Genomic DNA, 14,641 nt, shown 5'->3' with positions numbered 1-14,641 from the left:
CCATCTCTTTCAGAATTTTCCACAGTTTAATGTGATCCACACAGTCAAAAGCTTTGGCATAGTCAATAAAGCAGAAATAGAACTCGGTCATACATATATATGTATCCATTCTCTCCCAAACTCCTTCCCATCCAGGCTGCCACATAGCATTGAGCAGAATTCCCTTGCTATACAGTCAGTCCTTGTTTGTTATCCATTTTAAATATAGCAGTGTACACGTCCATCCCAAACTCCCTGACTATCCCTTCCTCATGTCCTTTCTCCCTTCCTTCTGCAACCGTAAGTTCTGAATTCAAAGCATTTCTATCTACTGCTGGAACCAACAGTCTAAAGAAGGAAAGATATTCTGCTGCTCCAGAGTAATTCTGCATTCATATTAGCATTTTGCATGCCTGTAAACCTTCCCTAGTGGCTCTGATGGTAAAGAATCTCCCTGCAATGCAGGAGGCCCGGGTTCAATCCCTGGGTCAAGAAGATCCCCTGGAGAAGGGCATGGCAACCCTCTCTAGTATTCTTGCCTGGGAAATCCCATGGACAGAGGAGTCTGGTGGGCTACAGTCCATAGGGTCACAAAGAGTCAGACACGACTGAAGTGACTTAGCACGCAAAGTGTATCTAAATATTCTTGCCTAAAACCATGCTTGTCTGCCAAGTAGTGAAACAGCATCTGACTGTCCCTGGCTGACTGCATTTGCCCTGGAGTTTCTAGATCTTCTAACATCTTCACAGTTGAATCATTTCTACCTGAAGCTGTTTCAGTTGCGCAACAGTAGTGGTTCTTTGTTTCTCCCAGTGCATGAGGAATATACTCGAAATAAAGTATTTTTATACTTTCGTAGCAAAGCCTACCACATTGGTATCACTACGAAGATCCTATTTACCTTGTGACAATTCTTTTTCATTATTTAATCTCCTTTACAGAGAGAAATTCAAGCAATGGAAAGACTAGATGCTGATCCAAAAAGTGCATGATGCTAGTAGCCAAGTCATCCCCTCCATCTTGCCAAGGAAAAGGATACACTTTTAATACTTATCTCATCCATCACTCAAAGAACTACAAGTACACTTTGGAAATACTATTGTCTATCTTTCTAGATTTTTCTAAAGCTAGTGGAACTATTAGAATTTGAACCATGTTTTGGAGAAGGAAATGGCAACCCACTCCAGTATTCTTGCCTGGAACCATGTTTAGGATGTAGTTAAATCAAGTCTGGTTTGGAAAAGAATCCTCTAAGCAGATTTTTTTTTTTAATGTAAAAATTAACAGTAGGATATTGACTTTTCTGTGGTCTTGGAGAAACCCTTTCACATCTAAACGTTTGACATTTGATCTGAGATTGATTCACACTTTCACACTTAAGTTCTTTCATTGGAGATTAGACATAATTTTTCATTTCAACAGGATTTTCACATGATTATAGTCACAAATTCTGGAGACACAAGTTCTGTGTCATCACAGAATTCAAGACAAACAAAACTGATAGGATCTATCAGTAGACAGATCTATAATTGTCCACAAACTGTAGGATAAAGGAGTCTATGCTGTAAACACAGAGAAGGATATTTATTTTAAAAGGTTTAAAATAGAAGCAAAGAAAAGAGACAAAAGGTGGCATTGCGTATATATTTCAATTTACAAAACTGACATTTTTGAACTCTAACATGTTCTTTCTGTGATATAAATGCACTAAGGGAGCACTTATTAAAATTAAAGGGAGAAATTAAAATTTCTTTTTAATGTCAAATTCATCTCTTAATTATTGTTTTTTTAAGAGTTAAAGATTTGGGGGGAAATGTTAAGGATGTGTATCTCTTCCACCAGTGTATACAGAGGGGGACTGGCTTTTTAAAATATATGCTACAGAGGGAAAGTGGACTTTACATGTATTTGGGAGAAACTTGTATAGACTTCATCTGCAATTCATTTTTAAATTCCTTAACAACTAATTCAGTGGCGTCATTCCCAGGGCAATTTGTTCCTGGAAAAACTGAGTTTTTCAAATTTTGTTTTGAATATATAGCTGATTCATACTGAAAGAATGTTTTCTGCGGTTCTGTTCTTATTAAGGGTTTATTTTAAAAGCCCATGAAAATCAACAGAAAAGAAATGAAAAAAATACCTGTGGCAGGAAAAGATCTTATTAATAGAACATAAAGGTCTTTGGGATGGCTAGTCCGTTGGGCTAACAACAATATGTTTTTAAACAGAATTTACATTTCAGCATTTTACAATCTACAGAAGGTTTTCACATCCACTATCTATCTCATTTGATCTATTGGATGGGTTAGGCAATTTATTTGTGTAACTAAGACACTAAGAATCTCATCAAAAACTGAACTTGGGCCACTACATTCTGCTAGTTTTTACAATATAATCTGAACTATAAAATAAAATAGATACATACTCCCAAAAAATCCTTATTTATGAGCAGAGATGTCACTGAAAATTTTCCCAAAAAACCTGTGCTTTGGGTTTTAGCTGTAGTTGTTATTGCCAGGTCTTGCTGTTGATAACGCATTTTTCTGAATGCCAAAACAACTGGTAGAAAAGGCTATTTAAGAAATAAGAAAGTCAGTCAATTTTATGGAAAGCGTCGACTCTGGGAGTCATCAGTGCTGTTTGCCAAACGTTTCCATGCTCTCCTGCCCTCCAGGAACATGGTAGGCTTATACTTTTTGTCCTTTTTGAGGTTGGGTGGGACCATGACACTAATTCTGGCCAGTAAGTTGGAACAGAGATTATGTCACTTCCAAAGCTGATTCCAGGAAGAAACAATTCATTATTGGTACCAGACTGTCGAGAGTTTTTTTCCTCCACCACAGTGGCAAGCAGAGCTGCAAACAGTGACTGCTCCATCCATCTGGGTTCCATGAGGAACATGCGGGTGAATAAGAAATAGAGCTTTCTTCTTGTAAGCCCCCAATTTGTTATCTCAGCTAGCCGTGCCCAGCCTGATTGATGCAGCCAATTGTTTGGTACCTTGAAGTAAAACAAAGGAGGTACTCGCCTGAATGTTTTGACGTTACTACTTGTTATTCCAGTATTCTTCAAAGGCATCCTTAGATTAAAGAAGAACCACCCTGAACTTGACCGATACAGGCCAGACTTCTGGGGCAGGCGTGTGGTTTTACAGCTGTCCGCATAATTACACTTCACTGGGATAGCTGCCATCATAAGAACATGCAGAAGATGAAGTGGTAACTTAGAGTCACTCTGTCTCAGAGACTGAGGGCAAGAAAGACTTCCCAGTGGAGGTCAAAGCTTGAGCTCTGTCTTACATGGGAGGGAAGGAGGGCGGAATTCATGGGGAAAGATGTGGGGAATGATACTCAGAGCCGCCACTAACAGGGAGTCTTTGTCCAAGCTAGAAAAACATGCCCATTCTGGGTGAGTAATGGGCTTCCCAGGTGGCTCAGACGGTTAAGAGTCTGCCTGCAATGCAGGAGACCCAGGTTCGATCCCTGGGTCAGGAAATGGATAAGGAAATGGCAACCCACTCCAGTATTCTTACCCGGAAAATCCCATGGACGGAGGAGCCTGGAGGGCTACAGTCCATGGGGCTGCAAAGTCAGACACGACTGAGCGACTAACACTGGGTGGATGAATGGGAAAACATGACGGCAGCCCCATGGATACAGCCTCACGCCAAGCACGCTGTGGGGGGAGGGGGCGGAGCGATGGGGTGTGGGGCTCCGTAAGTGGAACAAGCTTGAATTCCAACCCCTCTCACCGTCTCAGCCAGGTATCTCTGAGCAGTGCAGAAATCAACGACTATGCGACCGGCTGCAAAGACCCAGATTTGCAGAGCAGAAAACACCCCCGAGTAATGGTGTTGCTGTTGCTGTTTAGTCACCGAGTTCAACTCTGTTGTAACCCCGTGGACTGTAGCCCGCCAGGCTCCTCTGTCCATGGGATTTCCTAGGCAAGAATAGTGGAGTGGGTTGCCATTTCCTTCTCCAGGGGATCTTCCCCACACAGGGATCAAACCTGCATCACAGGCAGATTCTTTACCACTGAGCCACCTGTAATAGCATAGCTGCAAGGAAAGCCAAGGCACGTTGGAGAGCTGCAAGGCATTCTTTATTGAATCACACATAGCGGAAAGCAATAGGAGTTGAGGTTGGAGAGCTGAGCTTCCTGGGCTCACACAGGGCTTAGATCCCGAAAGCAGGAACCTGGACGTGGTGTGAAGGGCATTGAAAGGAGTGGCCAGCCGACCAGCAGCTCTGTGCCAAGTCAAGCTGGAAGCTGGGGTGGAGGCACTCATGTGTACCCCTGGCACAGGCTTATCAACAAATCCGCCCACGTTTTGAACCCAGTGGAAAAAGTTAAAAGCTCTCCAGTCAAAAAAAAAAGAAACCTAGAGTTCTTAGTTGCCCAATCTGTTTACACGCCTTTGTCAACCCTCATAAACCCCTGGGAGGGACGTGACAGCCACACTAGCCCAGGGACCGCAGCCTGATGGGAAATAATTGTCGCCGTTGTGAAATAAAGCAGGGTCGTGAAACAAACCATGACAGCCTGTTTTTATAAAACGTCTATGGGTTGTGGATCATGGACTTTCTGCACTCGTTTTTTTTTTTTTTTAATATTGTAATCCATCTTGATGATTGAGGGTCTTGGCGCTCCCTTGAATTTTGTGCTGGAGCTAAGAGCCTCGATCTCCCCACCCTGGCCCCAGCCCTGTGAATGGATCAGATCTGCCTCGTGGGGAAGGGTGGAACAGAGGCTAGAGTGGGAACCCTGGCTGCATGTTATAATCACTTGGGAAGTTCTAAAAGCTGTCCATGGCCTGACCTCACCACAGACCAATTAAATCAGAATTTCTGGGAGTGGAGCGCAGGCATGCGTATGTTATAAAATCTTTCCAGATGATTCTCTTTGGCAGCAAACCAGGCTTGCAAACCACAGCCTTAAACAGATACTTAAGTTTTGATGTAGGGAATGAGGAAGACAGAGGAGCCAGTATCCTGGCTTGGGTAACTCAGAGGACCACACTTCCAGTTTGCAAAAGAGGGAACCCGAGGTAGAGGGTCCAGGTGGAGAAACAGAGCTGGAGGTGGAGAGGACAATAAATCAGTGGTTTTGAACCAACTGAGTTGGAAGTGGAAGCACCTGAATGAAAACAAGGCTGTGAAGTTGCCGTGGAGACAGAAAGGGAGGTTGGGGAATGAGCTTAGAGGTGGAGGTGGGTGATGAAGCAGGAGATGTGATCGTTGCGGGGAGGGGACGGGCAGGAGGAAGGGGCCCCAGAATGCCTAGCCATGAAGAAGGCTGCTCCATCCCTAAGGGGCATCTCTCCTGATGCCTGTGTCTCCATGTCCAGTTTCACCTTTAACACTGGGAGGTCTCCACCAAGATCCCTCCAGGGAGGGAACTGGAGTCTTGTTTGCAGAACCACACTATGGCTCCCAGACAGGAGAACAGACTGAGAGGCTTCCTATGGATTGAGTTCAAAGGTAGGGAAGGCAAAAAGTAGGGTTTGCCTGGAAGATTGGTGAATTAGGAAATGTGGACAAAGATGGCTAACTCTCTGATGCCTTTCCCCAAACGTGTGGTGCTGGAGAAGATTCTTGAGAGTCCCTTGGACTACAAGGAGATCAAACCAGTCATTTCTAAAGGAAATCAACCCTGAATATTCATTGGAAGGATGGATGCTGAAGCTGAAGCTTCAATGCTTTGGCCACCTGATGTGAAGAGCTGACTCGCTGGAAAAGACCCTAATGCTGGGAAACATTGAAGGCAAAAGGAGAAGAGGGTGACAGAGGATGAGATGGTTAGATAGCATCACCAACTCAATGGACATGAATTTGAGCAAACTCCCAGAGATAGTGAAAGATGGGAAAGACTTGCATGCTGCAGTCTATGAGGTCATAAAGCATCAGACACGAGTTAGTGATTGAACAACAACAAACCTGTCCAGTCAGGAGAATCAGCTGGGATGCCTATTGCAAGTATAATTTTTCATACCTGAACCCCAATCTACTGCATCAGACCTTCCAGGAGAGGGCCCTGGGATCTGCATTTTTAACAAGCTTCCTTCCCTTGTGGCTCAGCTGGTAAAGAATCCACCTGTGATGTGGGAGACCTGGGCTTGATCCCTGGGTTGGGAAGATCCCCTGGAGAAGGGAAAGGCTACCCACTCCAGTATTTTGGCCTGAAGAATTCCATGGACTGTATAGTCCATGGGGTTGCAAAGAGTCAGACAAAACTGAGCGACTTTCACACTTCACATCACTTCATATGACTCTTTAGACAGCATGAGTTTGGGAGGTGCTGCTCTGTAGACAAGAGGAGCCTTCCTCTGTGCTGTTGTTTGGAGCGAAGACTGTCCAGGTTTTTCCAATTTGGCTCAAAAAAGCAGAAAGTGATTGGTTTGATATGGCATCATCAATGGAAAGATTTTATGAGTCAGTCCTGTTCCTGGGAACATTCAGCTTCCTTTTGCATCTTCTTCTCTGCCCTTCTCCAGTGTAATGCACAGCCCAGCCCGAGCCCACGCCTGCCACGTCCCCACTGACCCTCGCCTGCTGCCACCCAGTCCCAATCCAGGACATATTCACCAGTTTTCCCAAGAGAAACTGTTGCTGGAAGCAACAGTTGCCTTGAAATGTAGGAAGATAAATCCTTTCAAGCCTCTTTGCTGGCACTCTCATCTATTTCCCGTTTGGTTTATGCAGTCTGAAATGTCCTTGTTCATCCATTTGGTTCAAGTCAGTTTAGAGAAGTAATGCACTTGAAAAATAAAAGATTGCCATTGATCTTCAGGGGGGATCAGTCTAAAATGCTTCTCTGAGTTTTGCCTTCGGGGCTGCTTTTCGCTTTTCTCATATATGAAGTTTGTTCTTATGTAGTTCTCCTAGGAAATGGCACTTTCCCAAGCTTGACAAAGAAAAGCCTCAGGGAAATAAAACTTGGATGTGATGAAATGAACTCAGCCCCCAAAGTCAAGAATTTCCTTTCTCTCCTCCAAGGCTCAGGTTTGTGAATAGCTTTTATCACTTTGGAGTTAAGTGTTGTTCTTATATGGAAAAAACCAAAAATCTGATGGTGGATCAACTGAAATTCATCATAATTATTTAAAGATAAATGACACCGAAAGACACCAGAGCAGACTAGAGGGACTCTGACAGCGGTGCTCGCTAAGTGATGTGTGTGTGCGTACTCAGCTGCTAAGTCATGTCTGACTCTTTGCGACCCCATGGACTGTAGCCCTCCAGGCTCCTCTGTCCATTGGGATTCTCCAGGGAAGAATACTGAAGATCCCCCTTCTTCAGGGGATCTTCCCGACCCAGGGATCGAACCTGAGTCTCTTATGTCTCCTACATTGGCTGGCAGGTTCTTTACCACTGAGCCATCTGGGAAGCCCCTGAGTGAGGAGCCAGAATCCTAATTAGCCTGGGATAAACAAACAAAAAAAATTACCTTTCTCCCCGAAAGTTTATTGGTTCATACAACAAATTCTCATATGTGTGCAGGCACTGAACTAGGCCCTGGGGCTATAAGAGGACACAAAAGAATTCTCTGCCTTCCTAAAACTTTCAGAATATCGGGACAAAAACAAGTAAAATGAGAAAGAAATGTAATTGCAAGTGATAAGTGCTCTGAAGCAAACAGACTGGTGACTCTGAAGATCAGCTGCAATGGGACACTAGCGTTGAATAGACTGGCAGGGTGGGGCCTTACTAAGGAAGCAACATTGGAGCTGAGATGCAAATGTGAAGGGGAAGAGCTGGGGGAAGCCTCCAGGGAGAGGCCTGTAGAGCTGGGCTCCCTCCAGGGTAGGACTAAGAGAGAAACTCATCTCAGAAGTGAATGATTGAAACATTAAAGACAGGGACTTCCCTGGTGGTCCAGTGGTTAAGACTCTGAGCTTCCAATGCAGGGGCCACAGGTTCTATCCCTAGTCAGGGAACTAAGATACCCATTCGTCGAGGCATGGCCATACACACACACACACACTCCAAAACAACAACAAAAATAAAAAACATTAAGAATTCTAAGTGGAAGGATCAGAACCAGAGATAGGAGAGAGGTACAAAGTGGGATGATGACAAGGATGGGCTAAGCAACGGGCAGCAGGCAAGTTTGAGAAGACCAGAGCCCAAACTGGCTCTTTCTTCAATGTATCCATTTACCCCCATGTGTCTTCAATTATTTATATCAGCTCCCAAGTGTCCCAATAGGTGAACTGATTGGAAGGCCCTACTTAAGGCTTTAGTGGCGTCCCCGACGGGTTAGTGGTAAAGAATCTACCTGCACGGAGAAGGCAGTGGCACCCCACTCTAGTACTCATGCCTGGAAAATCCCATGGATGGAGGAGCCTGGTAGGCTGCAGTCCATGGGGTCACTAAGAGTCGGACACGACTGAACGACTTCACTTTCTCTTTTTACTTTCATGCATTGGAGAAGGAAATGGCAACCCACTCCAGTGGGTTGCCTGGAGAATCCCAGGGATGGGGAAGCCTGGTGGGCTGCCATCTATGGGGTCACACAGAGTCGGACACGACTGAAGTAACTTAGCATAGCATAGCATCTACCTGCAATGCAGGAAACACAGGAGACACAGTTTCAATCCCTGGGTTGGGAAGATCCCCTGGAGGAGGAAATGGCAACCCACTCCAGTATTCTTGCCTAGAGTATTCTATGGACAGAGGAGCCTGGAGAGGTATAGTCCATGGGGTCGCAAAGAGTCAGCCCCGACTGAGCAACGGAGCACACACAAAGCTTTAGGCCCAAACCAAATCAACTTGGGAAAACCTACCTGGGGTTAACCTCAGCTAGGTATCTAGATTCTATGCTCAAATCTCTTCACCATCTTCCGGTTTTTCAGACTGGAAAGCATTTCTGGCTGATGGAACACCTTGGGAAAAGCAGGGGTCTAGGAAGCTGAAGAAAATGAGGTAATGACATTGCGTTGTGACACAGCCCTAAGGACGGGTGAGATTGTGGGAACCAAGGTCACAGGGATGGGTCAGCAGGAGACAGTTGGTAGCAGGTATCCCTTGTCAGTTATTCAATCAACAGCCTTCTGATTTGCCACTGATTTGAATGGAAATATTTTGGGAGGGGGAGATCTACTCACTCTACTCACAAGGCGCCTTCCATTCTAAAGCAAGGCTAGGAAGAAGGGTTCTGCAAAATACAGCTACCTGCCAGGGGTGGATCATGACAGCCAATAAATTACACTTACTACAAGGTAAGAGAGCATCCAAGCCATGAAGACATTCTTATTTTCACCTGAGGGCAAAGGAAGTGCAGGTGTGGGGGAAGAAAACGGTGTGGAAAACTGATAACCCCTCCACGGTTCTTAGAATCCAACCCTAAGAATGGCAGCTTGGCAAGTGAGAGTCCAGAGTCCTGAGACTCCTTGAGGTTACCTAGTCCAGCCTCATTCTGAACACAGAATTCACCCACATCATCCTCAGCAGAGCGCCCTTGACCTTGAACACCTCCAGCAAGAGATGGCCCACCACTTTGCAGGTAGCTCTTCCAGGGTCTGTCTCCTTCAGATTTCTGCCCTGGCGGCTCAGCAGTAAAGAACCCGCCTGCCAATGCAGGAGACACAAGAGACACTGGTTCAAACCCTGGATCGGGAAGATTCCCCTGGAGGAGGGCATGGCAACCCACTCCAGTGTTCTTGCCTAGAGGATCCCATGGACAGGGGAGCCTGGCGGGCTACAGACCATGGAGTTGCAAAAGAGTCAGACATGACTTAGGGACTAAACAACAACTTAAAGGATCTGCCTCCTTCAGATTTGTAACTCTGGAGCCATGCGCTGTGCTGTTATTGTTACAGACAGTTGAGGCAGTCTGGGGCTGGCTTTGACTCCCAGCCCCCACTTGGCAGCTGCGTCACATTGGGCATTAGTTAACCTCTTAGTGCTTCCATTTCCACAGATATTAGATAAAGGAAGATCCAGCCAGTCCATCCTAAAGGAAATCAGTCCTGAATATTCATTGGAAGGACTGATGCTGAAGCTGAAACTCCAATACTTTGGCCACCTGATGTGAAGAACTGACTCACTGGAAAAGACCCTGACGCTGGGAAAGATTGAAGGCTGAGAAGAGAACGACAGAGGATGAGATGGCTGGATGGCATCACCAACTCAATGGATATGAGTTTGAGTAAACTCTGGGAGTTGGTGATGGACAGGGAGGCCTGGCATGCTGCAATCCATGGGGTTGCAAAGAGTCGGACACGACTGAGTGACTGAACTGAACTGAACTAGATAAAGGCAGGGGGCAATAATCGTCATAACTCATATGTAGTAGTAATAGTATATGACACAAGTAAGGCACTTAAAGTGGAACCTGGTACCGAGGGAGGAAAGGGAAGTCGCTCAGTCGTGTCCGACCCTCAGCGACCCCATGGACTGCAGCCTTCCAGGCTCCTCCATCCATGGGATTTTCCAGGCAAGAGTACTGGAGTGGGGTGCCATTGCCTTCTCCGGGTACCGAGGGAGAGCACAGTAAATATTAGCTGTGACGACGGTCATGCATACTGCAGAGTCTTCTTCTTTCCAGATGAAATATCTCCAGTTCCATCAACCGTGCTGTAGATCATGTAGTTCTAAAAACAGCTCATCCCTTAGAAGCTCCTCCATTCAGTGAGACCCACAGGAACTGATGTGATGTTCTGACATGGTAGAACCTGCCCCCCGTGCAGTGGGAATAGCACCTGCCTTGACACAGACTTCACAGTGGTATCAGTGCTGCCTTTGACTGAGTTGGCTTTTTATCTGCTCAGTCACATCACTTGTCCTTATCAGTCTGTCAACACCTAAAACTACCAGGTTTTTTTTTTTTCCCATAAAAACTACTGTTAAACCAAGCCTTTCCAAGCTATACTTATGCAATTTCTTTTGGAGGCATGAATATATTTACATTAAACTTAATTCTAGGTCTGGGATCTTTGTTCCAGTCTATTGCAATATGTTTGTATTCTGGTTTTATTATTTCAGTCTTTCCTAAGGTTTTATCTTGTGCGAAATTTGAGAAATATGCTTTATTTTTATCTAAGTGGTCAGTAAAAATGTTATCCAAATAGATCCAAAAACAGAGCCCTGTGGGAAACCACTAGAGACCTCCAGCTAATAAATGACCTTTTCTTGAATATTTGTCTTATGAGTCGACCTAACTGTATGATCATTATCCTTCCCTTTTTCATGAAGATAGCTTGTTCATAAAGATATGGTGAAACAATGTATGCTGTTTCTATTTCGATTCCTTGTGGGTAAAAGAACTGTTGATCTCGAATTATTCCTTGTTAGAAGGCAATGGCACCCCACTCCAGTACTCCTGCCTGGAAAATCCCATGGACGGAGGAGCCTGGAAGGCTGCAGTTCATGGGGTCGCTGAGGGTCGGACATGACTGAGCAACTTCACTTTCAGTTTTCACTTTCATGCATTGGAGAAGGAAATGGCAACCCACTCCAGTGTACTTGCCTGGAGAATCCCAGGGACCGGGGAGCCTGGTGGGCTGCCGTCTATGGGGTCACACAGAGTCGGACACGACTGAAGCGACTTAGCAGCAGCAGCAGCGGCAGAAAGAAAAGCAGTGGCATTACATAATCACGTGATATGCTGCTAACCTCCACCACCACATCCCAGAGCTCAGGGCATAGCTGCATGGGCTTCTCAGAGCTCTAATCAGGTTGATAAAAATCCAGCAGTTTTGATAGATCGTATTATGCAAGGGAACCTCACTCAAAGCAGCTGAGACCAGACAGTTTGGTGTTAAGCTGTAGTAACGAAATTCCATTAGAGTTTCTTCTTTTCTGTTGAAGATCCTGGTTGGATCTGGTGCTTGGGACACACAGCTCAGGTCACTACACACACAACAGTTCCTTGCCACATTTTCCTAAGGACTTCCTCTGAAATATGCCATCTGAAACCACATAGGGCAGTGATCGATTTGTAATGTGCAAAAGTATGGAATCACTATGTTGCACACCTGAAACTAATATAATATTGTAAGGCAATTATACTTTAATTTTTTAAAACAAGGAAAAGAGGGCTTCCCTAGTGGCTTGAACGGTGAAGAATCTGCCTGCCAATGCAAGAGACACAGGTTCGATCCCACATCCCATGGAGCAACTAAGCCTGTGCGCTACAGCTACTGAGCCTATGCTCTAGAGACCAGGAGCCACGACTGCTGAAGCCCACGTGCCCTGAAGCCCAGGCTCCCCAACAGGAGAAACCACTGCAATGAGAAGCCTGCACACTGCAATGAAGATCCAACAGGGCCAAATGAATAAATCATTTTAAACAGAAAAAGAAATCCCATAGAGGTAAGAGATTGCCGAGGGGGGATGTAAATACACAAGAAGCAAAAAAATGCTGGATATGGGTTTTGGGGTTGGGGGGTATTTATTTTTGGGCTGCTGAGGGTCTTAGTTGCAGCACACAGGATCTTTGAGCTTCGTTGCAGCATATGGGACCTAGTTTCCCGACCAGGGATCAAACCCAGACTCCCTGCATTGAGAGCACAGGGTCTTAGCCACTAGATCACCAGGGCTCATGCAAAACCCCATGCATGAGTTTTTGATTCAGGATGAGATGCAAGGAAGTGGAAGAATTTTCACAGCAATGGGAAGATGGGAAACTCTGCCTCGCCCTGAAGCCCCTCCCCAGGAGGCAAAGACACATGTGGCTAGGAGATCGTGGACGAGTGACCTGGGGTGACACAGAAAATGTCGGTCCTCAGCCAGTCCCTCTCCCCACAGCTTCCACGCCCAGGGGAGAAAACAGGAGCAGCAGAGGAAAACTTCCCAGGTAAGGAAGATGAGAGGAGAGCTGCAGATACATACTGACTGTGGTCATTTTTATATGAGTCTTTCTTCAAACACCCTCTTTGGGGAAAAAAAAAAAAGGTGTCTAACACAGACCACACAAGTGTGACATTCGAAAGAAGACAGAACCAGAAATCTGGGCCTGGGTCTACTTAAATCCTTTAAATCTGTAAAATGAGGGCTGTGGAGACCAACTAAGGGAGCTCCATGAGCTTTTCAAATGATAATGTTTTAGGCGTTGGAGTGTCCCACTCTGAAGAGTTAAGGAAGTGGTAGCAAGCAGGAGGTGGCAGAAACCAGGGTCAGATGCCAATCCTCTGCCACACAAACTCCTCTGCATACCTGGAAACCCTGACACCAAGGGGACCAAGCATTATCTGTCCCAACAGAAGGGATGCGAGACTGTGACCAGAGGAGAACCAGCGAATTTCCAGAAGTGTCAGGCTACACACTGGAGGCTGAGTTCCCAGATTCGGGCTCTCAGCCATCAACACCTGAGAAAGAGCAGTCTGAAGCTGCCGCCTCCAGTTCTCAAACAACCCCATGTTTCCGGCTGGGGCTGGGACAGTGGCAAACCTGCAAACCCGGTAGCAACAGGAGGAAAGTGGCCGAAGAGGGAGGTCAGAGGGGCGCAATTCAGTTCTCTGTGATGATGACAAGTCTAGAAATGACGGTGGAAAACCAAGAATGCACCGGGTCGCAGTTTCACTGGGGCATTTTCAGGGCCAGACTGTACTCCTGGTTTTGGTAAACATTTCCCGACAAAACCGAGTGTTCTCACCGTATAAATACTCTTCAACACTAATAACAGCCTATAGGACCAATAAGGGCTTCCCTGATAGCTCAGACAGTAAAGAATCTGCCAGAAATGCAGGAGACCCAGGTTCAATCCCTGGGTGGGGAAGATCCCCTGGAGGAGGAAATGGCAAAACAATCCAGTATTCTTGCCTGGAGAATTCCATGGACAGAAGAGCCTGGTGGACTACAGTCCATAGGGTCGCAAAGAGTCTGAGAGACTAACACATGAGGCCAATATCTGTAAAGATGCCAGGTTGTCTGCAAATGAGCTGGTAATACCTCGGAGAGTTTCACAAAAATGAGACGCGGAGCAGTGGAGCTCGGGCAAAGAAGATGGAGAGCGGCTTCTTTAAAGACGGTGGGAGGGAGGATGCAAACAGCTCACACGGTCAAGCCTTTTAAAATGGAACGCACGTTTGCCTCAAGTCTGCTGAATAGCTGCAGCCCTGCCCGGTGCCCTTCGTAGAAGAATAGCTGTGGACGTTTGCGGAGTCCCTGAGGGCTGATGCCTGAGGCTTTAGCGCCATCCAGTGGGAGCAGAGGGTATGGCGGCTGTCGACAGCTTCAGCCTGAAGGGAGAGGCGGAGATGAGACTCGGTCTGTTTTTCATCTGACAGTGATAGATGAGGCGAAGGTGGCTGAGCTTCATTTCATTACCACCCGTTTAGTTCCTGGGAGATGCCGTCTTGGGTCCCAGCCATCAATCAATTGGCATCATTCAAGGACCAGGCTGGGCTCAATTTGCCCATTCTATTTCAGCCCAGGTGGCGATGGAGACCTAGAGGAAGGGCTCTGAAACCCTCTTCTCCAGTCACACACTGATTCTCACATGTCCAAACCTCCAGCCCCTGGGGTGGCCCTATTAATAAAAGAGTTTAATTATGTGCAGAACACAGAGACCTGAAGTCAGATTAGCCTCTGGAAGGGAGGGTGGGGGTGGCAACAATTGCTGCCTGAATGGGGAACATTCTTCCACCACCCGCAAGAAAAAGAACTCAGAGACAGGATGGTCTACTGGTCCAAACTATCCCTTGGAAGAGAAAGCAGT

Source organism: Bos mutus, chromosome 5, assembly GCF_027580195.1.
Source record: "Bos mutus isolate GX-2022 chromosome 5, NWIPB_WYAK_1.1, whole genome shotgun sequence".
Classification (NCBI taxonomy): domain Eukaryota; kingdom Metazoa; phylum Chordata; class Mammalia; order Artiodactyla; family Bovidae; genus Bos; species Bos mutus.
The sequence above is the reverse complement of the archived record's forward strand: the minus strand, read 5'-3'. Positions refer to the sequence as shown.